Source organism: Engystomops pustulosus, chromosome 5 (genome assembly GCF_040894005.1).
Source record: "Engystomops pustulosus chromosome 5, aEngPut4.maternal, whole genome shotgun sequence".
NCBI lineage: Eukaryota > Metazoa > Chordata > Amphibia > Anura > Leptodactylidae > Engystomops > Engystomops pustulosus.
This window is the reverse complement of record NC_092415.1, coordinates 138,870,240-138,889,738: the sequence shown is the minus strand read 5'-3', so window position 1 is coordinate 138,889,738 and position 19,499 is coordinate 138,870,240. Positions and strand designations below refer to the sequence as shown.

Genomic DNA, 19,499 nt, shown 5'->3' with positions numbered 1-19,499 from the left:
AGACAACAGCTGCCTTGAACTGTGCACAGGTCTGCCACCTACTGGTCATAGATGCTTATAATCAGGTGCGCCTTATGGTATCATAGTATCACAGTTGCCATCTTTTTGAAGCCGCCAGCAGCATTGCTGGGGGCAATCGTCGTGAAAGCAGTAAGCCACGAGCCCTCTCCATGCACCGGGACCCGGCGCGCGCCGTACACTCGGGAAGGGGTTAAATTTCATCTTGCGTTTATAAGCAGCGACATGTTCACCATATGAGTGGGTGGCAGGGTCTGCTACATGTGCTGTGCATCCTTGTAAGCTGTACACTTTAGACAGCAAAGCCTAGCCTAATTTTCAAGGGATTTTGTATGACCAGAGAATAAATGCTGCTCTCTTCCATAAACCGCCTGTTGTGTCTTGTTGAAACTGACTGTGGCTGAGCATATAACCACATACAACCTGTGGACAAGAATTTTACTGTTTTGGAATGAAAGTGACCACATGTTTGTAATCTCTGACAAACCATTTATAGTTGATTTCCTCTTGATCCAGGGCTGACTAAGCTGAAGTTCAATGTACATCCTTTAGACAGGTGTGGCATAATTGTGGGAAACATGATCCTAGTTTTTCCAAAGCAAAATGAATGATTATGTGTATGAACATAATGCTGATTTATTTATATCACATAGTTACCACAGGGGGCAATGTGGACACAGATAAAGTTAAATGCAGTGGGGGGGGGGACTAAAAAGGGGTATTACCACAAAGAGAAGTTCTTGAATATACTCAGGATATTGGAGGCCCTCTGTTCTGAACACTAGCTACGCCTCACAGGAAGGGTCAGAGCAGGCTATACCTGCTGAGGAGGCTGAGGGCATTCGGAGTGCAGGGGGCACTTAAGACCTTCTTCAACTCTGTAGTGGCATCAGCCATCTTCCTTGGTATAGTCTGTTGGGGCAGAACAGTCTCAGCTAATGAGAGGAACAAACTGGACAAACTGATTAGGAAAGCCAGCTCTATCCTGGGGTTTCCTGTTGACCGGTGCAGGTGATAGCTGAGATGAGGATACTGGGGCAGATTTACTTGCCCGGACCATTCACAATCCAGCGGCGCGTTTTCTGCGGTGGATTCGGGTCTTCCGGTGATTCACTAAGGCAGATCCTCCGACGTCCATCAGGTGTCGCTGCTGCACTGAATGCACTGGAGTTCACCAAGCCGGGCCGAGTGAAGGTAAGCGCGTGTCGAGCAACACTTTTTTTTTTTAAATGCGGCGGTTTCTCCGAATCCGTCGGGTTTTCGTTCGGCCACGCCCCCCCCCCCCCATTTCCGTCGCATGCATGCCGGCTGGTAAAATGTCAGGAAAACGCGAAACAGCCCTTAGTAAATGACCCCCACTGTGTAAGCTAAAATGTATTCTGGAGCATAGCTCCCATACCATGCATGAGACTGTGGTGGCATTGGGGAGCACCTTCAATGACCGACTACTTCACCCTAGGTGTGAAAGAGGGCATTATCGGAAGTCATTCCTCCCAGCTACTACTACTACTATCCTGTATGTTTGGGCACAGGTCAGTATTGAAGTACTACTACTCCTATACTGTATATTTGGGCACAGCTCAATACTACTACCTCTATCCTATATATATGGGCACAGATTAGTACTATTACTCATATCCTGTATATATAGGCACAACTCAGAATTTGTAACGAAAAAGCCAAAGTTAATGGATATAAATTGAAGATTTTCCTTTCACATTTGTAATCATGGACAGCGTTGTAACATGAAAGTGATGGCTTTCACCAAATTTATCTTGTTGTAATACATCCTGCACAAGTTCTATAGGTACACAATATGCACTATGAAGCCGGAGAAGTACACCTTGGCTTCACTGCACAAGCACAGTAGCCGTGCAGCGAGTACTATGAAGATGAAGTAGTACATCCTGGCTTCACTGCACAAGTGCTATAGGTATACAGTGTGCATTATGAAGCTTATAGTTGCTGATGGGACTCAATGCAAAGTCTGTTCAAGGCTCCTGGCTGTAATTAATGTATGGTTTATAGCACTAGTTGTCTCATATGGGAAAGTGACACCTTATGGGCCCCCCTAAGGCTTTTGGGCCCAATATTGATCATACCCTGTGCACCTCCTTGAGGCAAGTATAAACACCCCATAAGGACCTGTGGGCCAATTAGTGGGACCTGACACATTCTCTTTAATAAGATGGCGGTGCTAAAAGTCAGACTGAAGAGACAGGAAATGTGTATGTGTATAGCGTACAGAGATGTCTCCTGTAAGTTATTACTTTATTTGCTGCGATTATTAATAAGGAGGACTGTGAAGAACCAGTATCTACCACTATATGCCTGTCAGTCTTCTCTCTGCCAAACTCATGTAGCTCCCTCACCCCCTCCCCAATCCCTGTCATATGCATTGGACAGTGACTAGAGCGCTTCTCTCTGTGATGCTTGTGAGTGACGCCCATTGCCCAATTACCCAGTGGGTAATTAAATGGTAAAGAAAATCTGCCCCATCCACTGTCCTTACCTATCCATGTCAGCAGTTTTGCAGGGTTAAAACTACTGATAGACGTCTTGTAAATTGTGCTAGTGATGTGGAAGCAAAGATTGAGAATCTGCAAGTATAGGCATCTGTGAACTGGTTACAATCTTCTGAAACATGCTTCGTACCTGACTGGGTCTTTTCTGTCATTAATACTAAAGTATGATATAGCACAGCGCTTTTCCGCAGCTCGACATGGTGGATGCATGAAGCCAGAGCTCCATGCACCGATAGGACCTTTTCATCTATTAACAGCAACTACCTAGCTAACTCTGCCCTTCTATAGCAGTGGAAGCTCCAACTATCATCTAGCACAGAATCAATGCCTTCCGTAGGTGCCCGCAGATCTAAATATGGAGGAAGTCAGCCCTCCATTGCTCACCTACTGCAGCCTGGACCGCATGGTGAACCCCCATCTTCTGTGACACAGAGCGCCAGCCAGATTGTTGAACCCGCAGCACCCTCATAAGACCCCTTGGCCATCTTCCAACACTCAGGTAGCTGTACCACCACATTGCCAGTCACCCAAAGCACCCCCACTAAAATCACTACTCTGGACAACATGGTTTCCCTTGAAACCAAACAACAGGACCGCATGGAGGAGATTGTACAGTCCTGTAAAGACTGCGTGGTGAAGGGGGAGCTCACCAAGCTGAACACTAAATTGGCTGCAGTACATCAAGACCTACAGAAAGTTGGTGGCAATATAGCTGCCATTGAATTGAAGTTTCATTACACTATAAAGAGGGTAAATCAGAATTCCTGGCAAGTAACAGATTTACAAGTTTAGCTTGACACTGTAATGGGACGTATTGAAGATCTGTAGAATAGATTGCACAGATAGAATTTCCATATAAGGGGTCTACCAGAATCTAACTCTGATGCCCACAATATAGCCAGAAAGCTGATATGGCACCTGATATCAGAGGTTTCTGGTGGCAGCCAGAGCTGATGGTTGCCAAGGGACATTATCGTAAAAACCCCACTATTTTCATTCAAGGAAGGGGTTATGAATGCAGCCAGAAAGCAATCTAAGATCCACTTTATGGATTGTGACATTCTGATTTTTGCTGACATTGCTCCCACCAGGAGTGCAATACTCCTTCTCAATGTTCCGAGATGGAGAACAAATCCTGGATTCCCTGGACCTGCTGCCACAGCATCCCTCTTAGTTGACTACAATGCAGAATGAACGTCAGCCTACACCGCTGTTGTCGCCGTTGTGGGGTCAACAAAAGAAGCATAGGAGGAAGCATGGAGGAAGAACCTACGCCTGCGATCTGAGTGGTAGGGGGCATAGTTTTTGAATACAGCTACGACACTTGGCCCTGTTGAGGGTCTGTACCTGAATAGTTCTCTACTGGCCTCTAGGTTGGCGACAATGATGCCAGATTTAATAGGTCCATCCCAGGTAGGCTTCATAAAAGGGAGGGCAGTGGTGGCTAACTTGAGGAAGGTGCGAGTGGTTTCAGACAGGGTCCAGCAGCATCCCAGACCTGGAGAAAGACCAGCCTTTGTGGCCTTAGATGCTGAAAAAGCATTTGACAATGTTAGGTGGCAATGGCTTGGGGTGGTGCTGGACAGGATGGGAATCACAGGGAAGATCTGCTTATACTTGGGAGGGATATATGATAACCCCACAGCACAGATAAGTACACCAGGATTCCTCTCAAACCACTTTACACTTTGTCGTGGGACTCAACAAGGTTGTCCTCTGCCCCCCCCTTCTTTTTGACATTGCACTAGAACCCTTGCTAGGAACTTTGAAGACTCAGGACTTTATTAGGGTATAAAAGTCAGGGAAAGGGAGGTAAAGATAGCACTATTGCCGATTCTGTTTATGGCGGACCCATTAAAACATCTCCCTAAAGTTTTTAATGCAATTACAAGATTCACGGGCTACAAAATTAATGCTCATAAAAGCAAAATATTAGAATTGGGAAGAGTGCATACAAAAGGGGAATGGGAGCGACTGGGCCTAAATGTGAAACCCTCACAAAAGGAAAACAAATACCTGGGCATTAGGTTAAGAAAAAATCCCTCTTCACTATATTCACTACAATCCCCCCCTCCAAAATTAAGGCTTAGTTGGAGAGATGGAGCTCATTACCACTAAGACACTTAGGAAGATGCCACCTCATAGGTTTAATGAGTTTTACTAAATTGGCAAAACTCCTCAAGCTAATTAAATCATCTAGGTTCGCAGGACGATAAGCTATGACTATGGCTAGACAGGATTGCCCATATGTTCTGATATCACATAATGAGCAGGGTTTGAACTCACTGATCAAACAAAGAAAAGCCTTTCTTTACTACAAAACGGTTAAGGCGGATGTAATATTTGTTCAGGAGACTAATTTTTCTTTGTCTTCATCGAGCATCTGCACCCATTTAACAACATGGTGTAGGCATATAGTTTTCTAAATTGGTTCCATTCACAGCCAATATGACCTATTCTTATAAGGAATTAAGATTCATCTTCCTAGCAGGTACCATATATGATTCCTCCATCGCTTTCATATATTATGTGGAGAATCCTTCATCCTTTTCTAACCCTGGTCAGACTTTGATCCCAGGGCCGGATTAAGATTGGTGGGGGCCCCCACAGAAATGTAGCCCAGACAAGGTACACATTTAGCATCCATGTAATAGGTAGGGTTCCCACTTATGCTGCATTCACACGACAGTTGGGGGACGTATATATATGGCCGCAAGCTTGTGGCCATATATACATCCCCCATTGGCCGGCAACGGGAGCACGGTGCGGTACGGGGAGGTATGGTACTGCACACGTGTGGCACCATACCGCTCCATACACAGGGAAAAGATAGGACATGTAAATGCGCCTTTAGTCAGTAATCCATGTTAGACAGGTTTCCCCCTTAGGCCTCATACACAAAAACGTAAAGGGAACCATGATCTGGCCACACAATTTGTCATCATAGATGTCTACAGCCCCCAGTAATTCATAAATGTACATCTCGCCAGTAATTAAAGAGGATCTGTGACTCCCAAAAAGACCCCCACCAAATATGCCCCCCATAATGCTCTCCCCAGTCCCTTTCTATAAATGCCAATTTTTTTAATATTTATGTTGGGAAAGTTGGTTTTAATAGATCCAACCTCTTATCAAATACGAGGTCGGATCCTCGTACCACCTGCGCTGAAGTCAGCCTTATTCATGACGGGGCAGGCCGACACTCCCCCACACGCCCCTGTCAGCGGGGACCATGTCCTATCTTTTCATGGCTAAGGAACGGCTCCCGTACGGCGCAGCGCGCCTATTGCCTGCCTATGGGGGGCGCATATACGTCGCCATATGTACTAAGGATATATTCACACTGTCACGAGTGGTCCCGCGATCCATATCGCAGATCGAGGGGTCACCCGTGCCTCTCGCTCCCCGCCTTGGCGCCGCAAGTGCAACTTACGGGTCCCGGCTCCTGTCCTGGCCTCTCCAGCTCCGGCTGCTCCTTCGTCCTCAGCCGTGCGCGCGTCCCCGGCTCCTAGGGCGCGCGCACACCAACTTCTGCAGATTTAAAGGGCCAGCGCGCTGCTAATTGCCTGTGGAACGACCTGGTGGTACCACGCCGCAGCAAGACCAACCTGCTTTGCGGCAGGCTTTGGTGAAAACCGGGTACCACTTAGACTCCGGTCCCAGGTTGTGGCTTGTGTCATCGTCCGCAGTGGTCCAGACGATCCACAACCTTGAATCCTGACAGTCACGATGTATACCTGCCGTACTACGGCATATATCGGCGCCACAGAGAGAAGGGGAAGAGCTGTATATACGTCCCCCATATGTTTGTGTGAATGTAACCTATTAGTTTTCTGGCTCTCCTACAATTAAAGGACCATGGTCTAAGAAAAGTTGCTTGGCCCTGCACCAAAAAGGTCAGTGTGCCAGAAATACTGCTAACCCGACAGAATTGTATCCTAACTTTCTGGCGTAAAGTAAGACAACTAATAGGAGGTGCAGAGAACAACCAGACAGTCTAGGGCAGATTTATCATCCAGCATTAGACACTTGTATAAATCTTGTGCAGAATAAGACTGTCTAACCTTAGACACTTTTATAAATCTGCTCCTATGTGTTCTAGGTTGATTGACACCCTTTTTGGCATTGGAGGTCTCCAACCTATCTTATGTGCCTTAATGGCTTTCAGCAAGCCTCTAAGGTCTATCTGTGGCCATTACCAAATTACACCCCAAAGTGGGGTATCTACCTCCTATACCTTATATCAGTGATAGCAAACCTTTTAGAGACCGAGTGACCAAAATGCAAACCAGACCCACTTTTATTTATTGCAAAGTGCCAACACGGCAATTCTAGTATTAAATTAATAAAATCTTCTTACTCCGTGCTATACTACAGCTTTTTAAGGGTCCTGAGGACACCAATATCGTTGTCAGAAGGTGAGAAAATTCAGATTGCCATTGGAGCTTCCCTGAACATGAAAAATTGTGGGGCCAAGAGCAGGAGCTTCAATGGTTCCAATGATAATCTGACCATGTCCTCACCTTCTCTTCCTGCAGTCTCAGGTAGACCAAGATGCTTCACGGCTACTTGGGCCTACAGGAGGATCCCTCAAGTCCTGTCTGGTGAATTCTGTGCTGGGGCAACAGCATGAGTGCCCACTGAGAGGTCTCAGAGTGCCACCTCTGGCACCCGTGCCATAGGTTCGCCACCACTGCCTTATATGATAGAATTGGAAAATAAATGTACCGTATATTCTGGCGTATAAGACGACTTTTGAAAACAGAAAAATCTTCTGTCTTCTCTGGGGTCGTCTTATACGCCAGTAATCCCAACAGCCCGCCGTGTATTCACGGCGGCGGTCGGGTCGCGCTGCATGGAGAGGGCTCACAGGCTGATCTGTTAGCCAATTATAGGAATGCAATGAGCTGATGCCTACAGTACATAAATTGGCAGTGGCTGTCTACCATAAGGGTTTAGATCTCGCTCTTATGTTGCTGACTCAATAGAAAGAGATCATTTAGTTTCCAAAAGACTTATGTATTTATATGTCATTATTAATGTTTCCTTTGTAAAGATGTCAAATAGCTTTTTATTCTGCATAACCTGAAGCATCTGGGCTTTTATGCAAAATCTGTAAATGTTTCCTTCCAACTGTCAGGTTTTTAATTCTGGTCAGCTCTCTCCTTACGTAGAAGGTTCCAAGTAAAAGAGAAAAAAACGAAGTTATTTGAACTAGGGCTATAAAGATATTTCCCTATTAGTTTACTCATCACAAAGCGCTCTCCATAATATATAACACCAATGTATAACTGCTACAAGTGCTGTCACACCCAAAGCTATAAACATATCTGCCAAGAATCTGATTCATAGTTCAACCATCTCAAATCTCTCACCATGCTACTATGTGCAGCATCTAAAAAAATACAGAGCATTTATTATTTCAGTGGAGACTGATACCAGCAATTCAAAGAATGTTTTATATGTGGAATATATAGGGATCATATTCCTGCATAATCTCACAGCGTATTAAAATATCTTGGGTGGAAGGTATATTTTTACTCTGTTTCTATTTAGAATAAACATAATTTCCAGCATGACTTTCATTAACTACATAATTAGTTTGAGCTGTAAATAGAGAGGCTCAGTCACAAATGTTTGCTTTCCCTGGGGCACAATGCTAAAACAGGTTTTTAACTATAATTTTTATTAAGGGAGTGCATAAAATGATACAAGCACTATTCACAACTAATACACTGTGACATTGTATGAAGTATCCAACAAGGGAGGCCCATGTTGTAGAGGATGTGCCCACATATAACAGCATGTCAATCCCAATGTTTTATATATTAACCCCTTGACGCCTTGATTTTAGAACAAAATCGGATGCAATTTTGAATGTAAATTTTTTTTTGGCTAAATGAATGTGTTTTTCATGAAATGTACAAATTCTCAGTGGATAAAATACGCTCCACAAAATTTGATACCCAATCTCTCCCGCGTATAACAATACCCCATATGTGGTGGTAACCTGCTGTATGGGCACACGCCAGGGCATCGAAGGGAAGCTGCACCATTCAGAGCAGATTATGCATTGTCACTTTTTATTGGCTATACAATCTTTATTTTTTTGGCAATTTGGACATATAAGAGATGCACTTTACAAAAATTTAATTTTAGTGAGTCATTAGCTTATTGATGAGATTTTATTAACTCTTGAATGTATGGGTGAAAAGAAAATTGTCAATCTTGGTTTCCTTTCTTATTGTAATATTTGGGGGTCGTACACTGTACACTAAAAATACTATATTATCTTTATTCTATAGATCACTACGATTTCGGTGATACCTCATATATATAGTTTTTCATATATTTTTACAATTTTACTGGAAAAAACTTGTTTTTGCATCTCCATCTTTTTGGAGACGTAACTTTAATATTTTTTGGTTGACAGAGCTAGTTTAGGGCTTATTTTATCCGTGTTGAGTGGTCCTTTTCAGTGGTACCATTGTGATACCAAATATGTGGGGGGTTCTGGCAATTTTGTGTATAGGGAATGTATAACGTGATTCGCGTTAAATGCCCCTTACACGCCATGGTCAGCGGAGAAATCTCCGATCGTGGGTGTTAGTGGCGAGCCAACACCCGCAGCTAAACGGAGCCAGCGCCAGGAGCTTGACTTAATAGTACCGCAAAATGCGGGAACGCACCTCCCGCCATGAAGTACTATTACGTCAAATGTCGGTAAGGGGTTAAGATATAACAACAAATAAGGCATTCTAAGGTAGATTTGATAAACAAGATAAACAAACAATACAGGACAAACATTCACAAGACTAAGGGGGTAGGGGAAAGACAGGTGAGGGATGAAAGCGGTGACCCAAATCTCATATGAAAGCAACTGGTGGCTATATTCTGAATGATAATACAATAGAGGGATGTTAATGGGTTTCTAATCCCACCCAGAACATCCCAGATAGACCACACCTTGTTGAAAACCTCCCCCCTGTTATTAAATTAGGATTGTGAGGCATTTTAGAGACTTCCTAAATGTGTTTCAGTAGGTCGGTGTGTGAGTATAGAGGAGGCATGATACCATAGCATGAGAATATTATATATTTTCTTTGGAGGAGGTTCATATGGTTCATTTCCCATGTTTCAAATGGGTAAAGTTTCTCCCAGAAATGTCTTACATGTATGTGTGTTTAACAGAGACATAAAGGTCTAAATCCAAGCATAGTTGATAGATGAGAGTTTGCATAGACAAACTGAGTAAAGGATGAGAGTTTTAGTAAACCATGGAGTGTCCACAAATTAAGCATGATCAGTAATTAGTGGTTCTGACATTCTTGAGGAAGTTTAAATTTGGATTAGAGATCAGGGAAGGGTAAGGGTTGTCTACTATATCTATAAATCTAAAAAGACCCTCTTTATGCCAATATTTAGTCATTAAGTCATTGTATGGGTCATATCTTCGTTGGGTCATACAGGAAGGACATCGGAGGGGAACTAAGCGACATCAGCCCATATTTTAAGGGAACATGGCACCACATTATTCACAAATACAGCTAGTGGTAGGTGTGGCAAGCAGCGGGTTGTGAACCCACTGTGCTGTCTAACTGGTTTAACACCCTTTTACCATCAAAATCAAGCATAATAAACCAGGGACACCAACTCTGAGATTCAGGCACTGTAAATATGGTAATCTTCTTCTACATGCATTTGATTCAATGTTACAGAAAAAGAAGTATGTTCAGAATAAGAGTGGGAATATATAATCTTTCTTACATAAACCACATTTTTTTAAATCATGCAAAAACACAAATACATAATCTAAGTAAATATCTAATATACAAAATATCTGTCCCTGTATTGCACTACCCAATAAAATAAATAAACATAGTAGCCAGTGTAGACATACCTGATAAAAATGCTTTTTGGAGTCCGTGGATTTGTTATCCATGGACTCCTTCCTTCTAAAATCAACTTTTAAAATTATGCTAAAGGCCTAGCTTCCCTAGCCACTCTGTTATCTGGCTTTACAGACTGCTACACTGCCTCACTGTGACACATATGGCTACTCGAAAATTAAGGATTTTAAAAATTTTTTTTTATTTTTGTGGGTTAAAGTTGCATTTACAACATTTTTGTAAAATACATTATATATTTTTTACAGTTTTCAAATTAAATCAAAATGACCGTTATAAATGAGTTTCCTAGTGTGTGACTGTCGTTTTCATATATAATGGGGCAGATTTATAATGTGTCTGAAATTCAGAATATTTCCAGTTGCCCATGGCAACCAATAACAGCTCCCTTTTAAAATATGCACGAATTTATGCATCACCATATCCTAAAATGCCTGGTCTATCAAAATATAAAAACGATTATCCCATACCCACTGACAAAAACATCCAAATGGCCAAATTGACACTTTTGTGGCATTTTGTCCCCCTTAAAAATTAATAAAAAGTGATCAAAAAGTTGTCAGTATTGGTCACAGCCACCCACCGAGTTATGAAATGCCCAGCAGCCTCCCCTAACTAATGAAATGCCCAGCAGCCTCCCCTAACTAATGAAATGCCCAGCAGCCTCCCCTAACTAATGAAATGCCAAGCAGCCTCCCCTAACTAATGAAATGCCAAGCAGCCTCCCCTAACTAATGAAATGCCAAGCAGCCTCCCCCAGTAATGAAATGCCAAGAAGCCTCCCCCAGTAATTAAATGCCAAGAAGCCTCCCCCAGTAATTAAATGTCCTGCAGCAGAACCCCTAGTAACCCTTCAGTCCTCCTGATGTTCAAATGCCCTGCAGCTCCTACTGTTGAAATGCCCTGCAGCCAACCCCCCAAACTGAAGGAACTGGAGAGGATCTGCATGGAAGAGGCAGAGGATCCCCAACTCCAGGTGTAAAAAACGTGTTGCATCATTCCCAAGAAGACTCATGACTGTACCAGCTCAAAAGGTTCTTCTACTCAATACTGATCAAAGGGTCTGAATACTTATGACCGAGTGATATTTCAGTTTTCTTTGTTTAATAAATTAGCAAAAATATCCACATTTCTGTTTTCTGTCAAGGAGAGGTGCAGAGTGTACATTAGTGAGCAAAAAAAACAAAAAAGAACTTGTTTTGATTATCAATTTGGCTGCAATGAAACAAAGAGTGAAAAATGTAAAGCGGTCTGAATACTTCTCTACCCATTGTACAGGTTAACTTATTTATTTTGTATATTTAGTTATTTGGTGGATTTTTTTCTGTGTATGCGGTCTGTTTAATTGATTTGTTTCATTTTCTGTTTAACCCCTTAACGCTCTGCGCCGTAGCTCTACGGCGCGGAGGTATAAGGAGTGTATGAAGAGGGCTCACGGGCTGAGTCCTCTTCATACAAGGGTGGGGGTTTTTGCATATTGCAGAAAACCCCCACCGCTAATAACCGTGGTCGGTGCTTGCACCGATCGCGGCTATTAACCCGTTCATTGCCGCCGGCAAAGTCACCATTGGGCGCCACCATCTTTATTATGATCGCCGCGCCCCCAAACGTCATCGGGGTGCGGCGATCGGTTGCCATGGTAGCCTCGGGTCTTCGTTTGACCCGAGGCTATCTGGCTTCTGCAGATTCGTTACAATGAGCCAGTGGCTCATTGTAATGAATGTGCTGCAAAAATGCCATATATTGCAATACAGTAAGTAAGTATTGCAGTATATGGTAGGAGCGATCTGACCATCTAGGGTTAATGTACCCTAGATGGTCTAAGAAATAGTGGGGAAAAAAAGGAAAAAAAAAGTTTAAAAAATAAAAAAAATTAATAAAATATTAAAAATTCAAATCACCCCCCTTTCCCTAGAACTGATATAAAACATAATAAACAGTAAAAATCACAAACATATTAGGTATCGCCGCATCCCAAAATGCCCGATCTATCAAAATATAAAAACGGTTATGGTCGGCGGTGACCTCCGAGACGGGAAATGGCGCCAAAATGTCCGAAATGCGACTTTTACATCACATAAAAAATTAAATTAAAAATTATCAAAATGTCGCACAGACCTCAGAATGGTAGCAATGAAAACGTTGGCTCATTTTGCAAAAAATGATACCTCACACAGCTCCGTGCGCTAAAGTATGAAAAAGTTATTAGCGTCAGAAGATGGCAAAAAAAATGTTTTCTTTTTTGTACACATTCGTTTAATTTTTGAAAATGTATTAAAACACAATAAAACCTATATACATTTGGTATCACCGCGATCGTACCGAACAAAAGAATAAAGTAGGCGTGTTATTTGGAGCGAAGAGTGAAAGTCGTAAAAACTGAGCCCACAAGAACGTGACGCACGTGCAGGTTTTTTTTTATTTTTCCACATTTGGAATTTTTTTTTCAGCTTCGCAGTACACGGCATGTTAAAATAAATAACATTACGGGAAAGTAAAATTTGTTACGCACAAAATAAGCCCTCACACAGGTCTGTAAACGTAAAAATGAAAAAGTTATGGATTTTTGAAGTTGGAGAGCGAGAAATGAGCGGAAAAACCCTGCGTCCTTAAGGGGTTAATATATTTTTGTAATGCTTTGCTTTACTTGGTTTGATTTAAGTTTGGGAACAATCTATTTTTTGGTGGGGGCATTGCATTTGTTACTGTTACTTGTATTAGTGTTTTATTTTGCCAATTCTACTACAGTTTCAAATTTCTAGAGTGACCTTTCTTGTTTTTCAAGGATAAGTTGTTTTATTGAAAATCCAAGTTATCTTTATGCAAATAAGCTGTTAGGTGCAAAGAGAAGAAGAGTTTTGTGCACCTGATTCTGCTTTATAAGGCAGTAATGGACACTACCTCCAGCACTGACTGGCTCAGCCGTCTATCACTCAACCCACAGCTGCAGACCGAACGATTACAGAGACACACCCAGCTTTCCCAGGATCAGAAATGGAGCTGTCAATCACAAGCAGCTCTGGGTGTGGTTTTCTGGTAAGAAACCTGAAACCAGGTCCCATCTGACAATTATCCAAAAAAAAACTGCAGGGGTTACAAACATAAACTCTGAAGGACATCAAGGGTTAAACAGAGTTTAGGATCATTTTATATTGGCAAGTAAAAACACATTGTATTGCTACTATATTAGCTAAATCAAAGTGTGAAGATTAGATGGGGCGGAAGTGTATTGAACCCAAGTGCATTAACCACATATGCAAACAAAGGCTGTTTGTGTAATGTATATTTGAGGTTGCTTGCACATACTGAGATACCAGAATAAATGCCATCTACACATGCATTGAGCTTTACATGTGGCCTATTTTACAGGTGTTTTCATATGCTTCATATGTTACTGTAATTGGTGTTACTGGTTCCTGAAAAAAAAAAATACATTGCAAACAAGTGCATTTTAAAGGCAATCCATCATCATTTTTGACCATTTTAATAGCAAGCCTTTGTAAAAGTACATTTGTGTGTGCTAGTAGCATCAGGAGTGTGAAAAATACATTTATATTTTAAGATTGCAGTTGAATTTATAGCACTCTGTTCAGTGGTGGCGAACCTATGGCACGGGTGCCAGAGGTGGCACTCAGAGCCCTCTATATGGGCACTCTTGCCTTCACCCCAGGGCAGAGTTCGCCAGACAGGACTCAGGCCAATTCAGTCCCAGGCAGTCCAGGACTACAATGATGATCCAAACTTCTTCTCCTTCTTTCTATTGTATTGGTGTCCTCAGGTGCCTATACAATGTAATCATGTGACAGAGCAGGGAGTAATAAGTTACTGCTTAAATTGTCGCATTGGCACTTTGCAAAAAATACATGGGTTTTGGTCGTAGTTTGGGCACTCGGTGTCTAAAAGGTTTGCCATCATTGCACTGGTGTGTTAACTAAGAGAGGCTTTTGCATGGGACCTCCTTTCCTCTTAGAATATACAGGCAGTCCCCGGGTTACGTACAAGATAGGGTTCGTAGGATTGTTCTTAAGTTGAATTTGTATGTTAGTCGGAACTGTATATTTTATAATGGTAGAGCCAGACAAAAAATTTTTTTTAATAAATACCAATAATCGAACCCACTTCTTAGGTAACAGGCCCCTATGCTAAGCAAACAGAAAATACCAACAAAATGCATATGAGACCATGTATCATACTGCCAGTACCAAAATTCAAAATATAAATCTTTATTAACACATGTAAACAATCAAAAATTGGACACTAAAAACATACATATTAAAACCACAAGAACAAACAGCATGGTGGTGGTCAATGCATTAGCCATAGTATAGAATGATACGTCATAACAATCTACAAAATTAATCCATGAGTGTAAAAATAAGGGCTGTACCGAGCACAGAGAATATAAACTGCATCATAGTTAAATACCAAGTGTCAAAGTATTATACCTGTGCCTCAGGTCAAATTAGCCCCAGACCACCACCACAGCACCCCGACGCGCGTTTCGCCGTCGCTTCCTCAAGGGGGTGTGCTGTGGCAAGGCGGGGGGAGGATATATCTATCCTCACACACAAACCAGCTGACAAATATAAGCCTATAAAAATGTCTCTTACCCAAGATATGAAGTGAGGCAGGTGTATACTAATGGCGCATCGCTCCGGCCGCCGGGCACGTGACCGGAAGACCGACCCGAGTTCCGGAGAGCAGATGACGCTCAGACATGCGCGTCATCGCTGACCGGAAGTTCGGGTCCGCCGCCGGGCACCGAGCATGCGCCGGAGAGATGCGCATCAACCGCCATCTTGGATGCTGGCAAAGAGTGTGGGCTGGAGATATACCTGGGATATTAAGAGGTAAGTATATAAAGTAAAGTAACGACAGGTTGTTTTGTTATAATGCGTACCGGGGGTCAAAATGTAATGATATTGAGCATACATGAAAAGCCACCACAATTGTATTTGTAGTTAGCTCATTTGAATGCATAGATGGTATGAATAGATATTATGCATATATACCTTGGACTATTAATTATTTATTAATACATCATGTGCAATAAAAAAAACGTGAAGTGAATAAAAAAACCAAAAAGTTCAAAAATTCAAAACTAATATATGAGAGAATATATATTGTATCCAAATGTGTGTGATGTGCCATTAAATGAACTATATAAATATAATAAAATTTCCGTGTGAATTGGGCAGAGTGAAAATTTATTTGTTTATAGTCCAAATATGTTGTGACATAATGTGGGTAATAAAAATTGATCTAGAGCAATAATTGGCTGTGCAATAATGGTCTGGCTCTGCAAATAGTGCTATATAAAATAAAATAAAAGTGATGTGCTAAATGGTCTGCCTCTCCATAAAGTGCTATGTGTGAAAAGTGTGTTGTGCTTATTAATAAAGTGCAACAATTACAACCATATTAGGTTGTAAGCAAATACTTGTAAATGTGCCATGCTAAATCCCTCACTCGGATAACCAAGGGGAGATCTAAAGTGTCGTGTGCTAAAAAGTGCTTGAATTTTGTTATAGTATTAAAATGTAATAGCTAAATGGTATCATGTATTAAATAGTTCACCCCCAAGAGGAAGAGACCGTATCATTATTTATGGATCCTAATCCATAAGTAGGGAGGCATGCCAGTATATATAAGGCCTCCACATTGCCAACATTACGGCGATACACATGCCCAACCGCACATCCAGTGGGCAGTGTATGTCACTTCATCACCCCACCTAAGTGGGAACCTGAAAAGCCTTGAATCAACCAGTGAATATGATCTACCCTCAATGCACCTCACCCTACCGCCAAAAGTTACAAATGAAATATAAAACCGATGAATACACACTATACCATAAATGATAAAATACGCGACTCACTACCCATTTCTACTTAAATATATGGGGAAAAGGAGAGCTTCTCATTCAATCCTGCCGGGGACACAGTATCCAATTTCACAATCCATTTCAATTCAATTCTCTCCAATCTTTTGAAGGTGTCTCCTCCGCGGGCTCCCAAAATAATCTTGTCAATACCATATGCACGAAGATCCTGCCATCTGCCTGCATGGTATTCCAAAAAGTGCTTCGGTACAGGTTTGAGTCGAGCTAGCTTTTCCAAATCAGTGGGAAGAAGTTTACTTGCTGTCCTGATATCCTTAATATGTTCTTGAAGACGAATCTTCAACTCCCGTGTTGTAATGCCTACGTATTTGAGCCCACAAGGGCAACAAATTACATAGACTACTCCAGTGGTGCTGCAATTAACAAAATGCACAATGTTAAAATTGTGTTGGCCTTTTGAGTCCTGAAAGGTTTTTGTTTTCATAATGTGTGGACACACAGAACAATGTCCACAGGGATATGATCCCCAGTCTGGACCCTTTGACCCAAAGATATAATTGCTGGGTTTAGGGGGAGTGTAGTGACTCCTTACCAGAGTGCTGCCGATGGTATCAGCACGTCTGGACACTACCTGGGGTCTTTGTGCTATATGTTCCCTTATATCAGGATCTGTTAATAATATTGGCCAAAACCTCTCAAAGATCTTGTTCATTTCCCTCCATTGTGCATTGTATGGAGTAATAATTCTCACCTTATTCTCCTGTGCATGTGTTCGTTTCTGAGTCAAGAGTGATCTTCTATCAGTTGATTTTGCTCTCAGATAGCCCTTTTGTATGTCGGAGTCGCGATAACCCCTTTGTTTGAAGCGTGTTCTGAGGGTCATGGATTCCTTCTCAAAGCTGTCAGGTGTGTCGCAAATTTGTCGTGCTCTCAAAAATTGTCCTGTTGGGATGGAACGGATCGTATGAGCTGGGTGAAATGATCTGGCGTGCAGAAGGGCATTGACAGATGTTTGCTTCCGATGTATGGAAGTATTCAGATGACCCCCTGTTCCGACCTCAATCTGAATATCTAAAAACTCCATAATTGTTCGACTGATATTACTTGTCAACCGGATATTCAGATTGTTGTTATTAAGATCTGACAGGAACCGATCCAGGTCATCCCTTGACCCCTGCCATATGAACAGAATATCGTCGATGAATCTCATCCACGACAATACATGACCAGGTGTTCTGTCCATCGCCTCCTGTACCTCATTCCTCTCCCAATGGCCTAAAAACAAATTTGCGTACGAGGGGGCACACGTGGCCCCCATAGCCGTCCCCCTCGTTTGAACATAGAATTTTTCCTTGAATAAAAAGTAGTTGTGGTTAAGAACAAACCACAATAATTTCAAAAGGAAAGATACCAGGTCCTCATCCAGATCCCGATTACTCAAAAAAAACTGGGCTGCAGATATACCCAGATCATGTGCAATGCATGTATATAGTCCCTCGACATCGCAGGATACTAGATACATGTCTGATTCTAACGTGACATCCTCCAAACGCTTGAGGACATCCGTAGAATCCTGGATGTAGGACGGGAGTTCTTCCACACAGGGGCGTAAATAGAAATCAATAAATCTACAGGAAGGCTCGCACAGACTGCCACACCCCGAAACTATAGGGCGTCCTGGTGGTATTTTGGCATCCTTATGTATTTTGGGCAAAAAATACAATGTAGGTATGGTGGGGAACTCTACTTCCAGCCCTTTCCGAATCCTTTCAGGTATAATACGATTTTCCAAAGCCTCATCCAATATGCACAACAATTCATCATTGTACATCTTTGTGGGATTGGTTGTTAATTGTTTGTAACACTCCTTTTGTTTAAGTTGTTTAAATGCCTCAGCCTCGTACATCATGATCGGCCACACCACCACATTACCGCCCTTGTCAGCTGGCTTAAAAATTACTTCTTTCATATTTTTTAATTCATTAAGGGCTTTTCTTTGACCTCGCGTTAAGTTGTCATATTGGCGGGATTGTGGCAACTTTCGTAGTTCCGCCACTGTCATCCTTACAAACATCTCCACCTCGGGGCTAGCTGACAAGGGAGGTGAGGCAGTGGATTTGGGCCGAATTGTTAGGGGGAATTTGTTCTGATTACTCACCCCGGATTGTTCCTGTTCTTGTAGCAGGGACTCTAATATCCTGAACGTTTCCATGTCCTCCGGGGCTACAACAGAACAGAGATCATCCTTATTATTAAAATGTTTTTTCCACAGCAATTTACGGGCAAATAGATAAACGTCTTTAATTGCTGTGAACTCGTCAAATGCTGATACTGGACTGAAATTCAATCCCAACGATAATAATGACAGTTGTTCAGAAGTCAAAATAATATTGGAGAGGTTAATTACCTTTAATTTACCATGATTAGATTCCTGCTGGCTGTTGAATTTCCGTTTCATCGGAGTCCCTGGATTTCGATGTGGTACCATCCTGTACTCTGCTGGGCCCTCTGCTCCAAGGCATGAGGAATCTGAAGCTACAGTATCAAGTGATGAGGTCGATTCTGACCTCCCCCCAGGGCAGAGTTCGCCAGACAGGACTCAGGCCAATTCAGTCCCAGGCAGTCCAGGACTACAATGATGATCCAAACTTCTTCTCCTTCTTTCTATTGTATTGGTGTCCTCAGGTGCCTATACAATGTAATCATGTGACAGAGCAGGGAGTAATAAGTTACTGCTTAAATTGTCGCATTGGCACTTTGCAAAAAATACATGGGTTTTGGTCGTAGTTTGGGCACTCGGTGTCTAAAAGGTTTGCCATCATTGCACTGGTGTGTTAACTAAGAGAGGCTTTTGCATGGGACCTCCTTTCCTCTTAGAATATACAGGCAGTCCCCGGGTTACGTACAAGATAGGGTTCGTAGGATTGTTCTTAAGTTGAATTTGTATGTTAGTCGGAACTGTATATTTTATAATGGTAGAGCCAGACAAAAAAAAATTTTTGCCCCAGTGACAATTGGAGTTTCAAAATTTTTTGCTGTAATTGGAACAAGGATTATCAATAAAGCTTCATTACAGACACCTTACAGCTGATCATTGCAGTCTGGGACTATAGTAAAGCATCCAGAGAGCTTCACCACAGGTCACAGTGGGCAGAGGGGGCCGTCTTTAACTATGGGTCGTCTGTAAGTCGGGTGTCATTATGTAGG

The 19,499-nt window shown here is 42.2% G+C and overlaps 1 protein-coding gene and 1 long non-coding RNA gene across 3 annotated transcripts in view; one reads left to right on the top strand and one right to left on the bottom strand.

Moving 5' to 3' along the window:
- The window catches only part of COBL (cordon-bleu WH2 repeat protein), a 331,678-nt gene that overhangs the window by 48,802 nt on the left and 263,377 nt on the right, over positions 1-19,499 (top strand). The window lies entirely within an intron of this gene.
- On the bottom strand, positions 15,594-18,962 carry LOC140134196 (uncharacterized). The gene is made up of 4 exons (XR_011856113.1): positions 18,700-18,962; positions 18,451-18,515; positions 17,044-17,234; positions 15,594-16,705 (listed from the first exon to the last, which is right to left on the bottom strand). It is a non-coding gene; the product is annotated as an uncharacterized lncRNA (long non-coding RNA).